The sequence below is a fragment of the Mastomys coucha genome, unplaced genomic scaffold, assembly GCF_008632895.1.
Source record: "Mastomys coucha isolate ucsf_1 unplaced genomic scaffold, UCSF_Mcou_1 pScaffold7, whole genome shotgun sequence".
Classification (NCBI taxonomy): Eukaryota; Metazoa; Chordata; class Mammalia; order Rodentia; family Muridae; genus Mastomys; species Mastomys coucha.
The window spans coordinates 50102186-50106089 of record NW_022196913.1 but is presented as its reverse complement, the minus strand read 5'-3'; positions in this window follow the sequence as shown (position 1 = coordinate 50106089).

The following is a 3904-nucleotide window of genomic DNA, read 5'->3' as shown; positions in this document are numbered from 1 at the left end:
ACAGGCGTCAGTAAGTTAACTCGGTGTGTAAGGTTGCTTGCCTCACACATATTCATCTCTGCCTCCTAAGTGCTGGGTTTATTGTCAACATACTTGGTAAGCTCAAATACTTTTAAAAGTTCTTTAGTTTTTAAAGATTTTCTTCACATGAGTATGTATTATATAGTGAGCATTCCCCCTCCCCCACTCTTCCACCCCCTTCCCGTTAACCTCTTTGGATGCCCTGGACAATTCGCTTCTGCTTTTATTTAAATACAGATACATGATTTTATGTGACCATGAAATCTAGAATCCAAGAATGAGAGAGAAGACATATTTGTCTTTCTGACACTGGCTTGATTCACCTAATATGGTTGTCTCCAGTTGTCATACCCTTAAGACAGTTTTGACTTTGATATTTTGGGGAGGGGGGGTGTTCTGTGGGTGAGGTGATGGAGGTTGACCCTGAGGACTGGAGGGTGAGCTGTGGCTCCAGGCTTTGACAAAACAAGCCTGTAGTCACCCAGGAAAGATCCTGCATGACAAAGACTGCAGGGTGGGCCCCGGGGCCATGAAAACTTCTACCTTACTCTGAGTTTAACTCAGTTTAGGAAGCCCTAGCTTTCACCCCAGCTGGCTTTGTCCCCTGTCTGGAGAGCCACAGGCCATGCGTTTATTCGGGAGGCTGACACAGAGTGGTTAGGGACTATGCTGATCATTGTTGATGTTCATTACTTCTCCATATTAATAACACTTTTGAAATACACTTCAAAAATAACGACAAACTTAGGGAAAAGGTTATATCCGGGTCAAACACAGCACAAGTTTTAGGCATCTCTTACTTATCCATTCATATATTTCCCAGCCCTTAGTATGCTTCCTGCATGGATGTCAGGTTCCGAGGTTACTTGGAAGGCAGTGCACAAAGAGGCCTTGAGTAAGGATGTGCAAAGTTTTGCTCTTGTTCAATTCAATTAAAACCCGGTGGTATTCTAAACATTTATATAATTACAGGCAGTTATTATCCAGATTGTTTTCCAAAGGCCAACTTTGACTCAGTGCTCTTTTGAAACCGCCACAAAGAACAAAGCAATTATTACACGCAGGGTTAGCTCAGGCAAAGAGCTTGAGTACAAAGCCGTTTGTCTTCACTTCTCCAAAGTGCATGGGTTAGTGTTCAAACGGCAGCTCTGGAGCTTGCCTTTACAGACAGGAAGTATGGAAGAGGCCTGGATGCTTTCCATTCTCTGGAGAGGCATTTTCTCTCTCTACGTATGTACTAGATTAAAAATAGCATTTCACTTCTCTGTGGGTCTCCAGTAAGGATTAAATGTGAGAATAGGTCATCTAGTTTACATTGTGAACTGTTAACTAAGAGATAGCATAGTGAGACTCTGAAAAGGCAGCTGTGGGTGTTGTGAAGGTTAGTGACTTCATCTCAAGTTAAAATGAGCTTCCAAGCTGCTCCGGGTGTGGGAGAGGAGATTCACATCTCACCAGAGCTCAGGTACTCTGGCCGAGTCTGCCTGAGCACTCTCCACTCTGCAGGGTGGGAAGCCATGGTATCCCAGTCCTGGGGGGTGGGGGGCGCTGCGGTGTGTGAAGATGGAGCAGTCCCAGGGGTTCTGAGTCTCAGGCATCGCAGAAGTCGCTGGATCCCTCAGAAGAGCTGAGAACGAATTGGGAGCCCAGGAGCAGCTCAGTCCGCCCTGGAGCTGAGAAGAGCAAAGGGAGGGGAGAGAAAGGGGCACCTGGTGGTTCCTACCAGGGCAAGAGTCCTTGGTCCTTCCCATGGCTGAAAATGCTGGAAGGCTTTCCTGCAGGAGATTAGATGTGACTCTTTAGAGGAAGGCCTAATCCATTGCTCCAGTGCAGCGAGTCTAGATGAAAGGAGGCAGTCTATAACTTTTAGGTTTTATTGTAGGAGAGAGAGAGAGAGAGAGAGAGAGAGAGAGAGAGAGAGAGAGAGAGAGAGAGAGAGAGAGAGAGAGAGAGAGAGAGAGAGAGAGAGAGAGAGAGAGAGAGAGAGAGAGAGAGAGGAGGAAAAGGAGGATGAGAAGTGAGAATAAGAGCAAGAAGTTAAGAGTAAGAGAGGGGAGGGGTCAAACAGCTCCTTTTGTTGTGGGTTGTGCTACCTTTCTGTTCCCAGGTAACTGTGGGGCGGGGCATACCTGGCTGTGATCAGATGACTGGGGGTGGAGTCCAGCCAGAATACTGGGAGCTTGGAGCATTGTCTAGCCACAGGATAATGGAGTGAGGGTTTGTGTCTGGCGTCTATGTCTGGGGGTATGTCTGGGGGTGTAGCTTTACTGCTCTGTCCCTTGTAGAATTTTCTACTGGGTCTCCGGAGTAAGCCTCGCTCAATCAAGAGCACAAATAGCCCAACACCCAAGGTCCAAGACTACTTAGGAGAACACCCTTCCTCCTGAGCAGACAGACATGTTAGCGTTTTAACAGCTATTTCTCCTAATCAGATCTGGCTATCCCAGAGAGCTCAGTGTATATCTCTGTAGTTCTATTTCTTTTGGATTGCTAAACCTTTCCTAAGAGGGTGGGTCACAACTGCCCTATATAGCCCTTCTTGATACTTTTTTTTAACAATTCAAAACAAGTGGAATATACATCTCCAGTTGTTTTGCACTTCAAGAAGTCTGAGTCCCATTTCATAATATGAGCATAATAGAATTGTTGCTGCTTCCCTCTCAGGAATTTACACAGCAAAGTAATCTAACATATACACTTACTAAAGCAGGGGTAAAGTCCTAGGTTTCTGATATAAAAAGAAAGGTGATTGTTGGGAAGTCTGATTGCAGCTAGAGGGACTTCTTATGTTTTTTAGAGTCTGTCTTCTTAAACCATGGGTCTTGACATAACTGCATGCCAGGGAAGGTAAATAAATAAATAAATAAATAAATAAATAAATGGCAACAGCAAAAGGTCTCCAATGTGCAACAACCAAAAATTAATCAGAAACAAATATTGTTATGTTAGAAGCACAGCTCTCGTCTAGACAAACCATACCAGGCCAAACAGTTCCACATGAGGTTTATTGTAGGAGAAAAAGGCAAAGATGGCAATGAAGAAGAAGGAGGGGGAGGAGAGAGGAGAAGGGAGAAGAAGAAAGGAGAGGAGAGGAGAAGAGAAGAGAGAAGAGGAGAGGAGAGGAGAGGAGAGGAGAGGAGAGGAAAGGAGAGGAGAGGAGAGGAGAGAAGAGGAGAGGAGAGGAGAAAGATCAAAGGGGGTCTGCCTTTTATTTGGATAGTGACTTAACTGCTTGCAGGTAAAGGTGGGAGGTGAGCCAAGTGGATTCTGGGAATGTGTGTCGGTTGCCTTGGCAACAGATGTGCAAGTTCCTGTCGCCAATGTGTGATGTCACCAGAGTCGGAGCCAATCTGCAGTGCTGATACCCTGATATCAACAAATATGTATGGACCTAAGGTGCTTGTGGCCATGGGAGCCCTTGCATGCCGTCACTGCCACCCTGGTTCTGAACCTGGAGACTGCTCACTTTGCCATGCACATACCATCACAGCACCATGCCACAGTCCAGTCTGCAACCCCTTGGCTCAGCTCCAAGGCTGTTGTGTATCAGGAGTTGTGTGCTTTTACTGTGTATCTGAGGTTTTCCTCTCCTAACAGAAACAAAGTTTTAATTTTGAAACATCGACTTAATACTTTCTCACCATCATTCCTCAGCAGGCAAGTGCCTAATTCTTTTTGGATTGAATTTGTGCTTAGAATGCCTGATTTCAGACAAACATTTATTTGTTTATTTTGGGTGGAGGTAGAAAGTTCTGGCTGAGGGAGGAGGACAACATGGGGAAGCCAGTTCTTGCTCTTTATTAGATGGGTCTAGGGATCGAACACACGTCATTGTGCTTACTGGCAGATGCATTTACTACTAGCCCAGAATGTTTGATTTTGA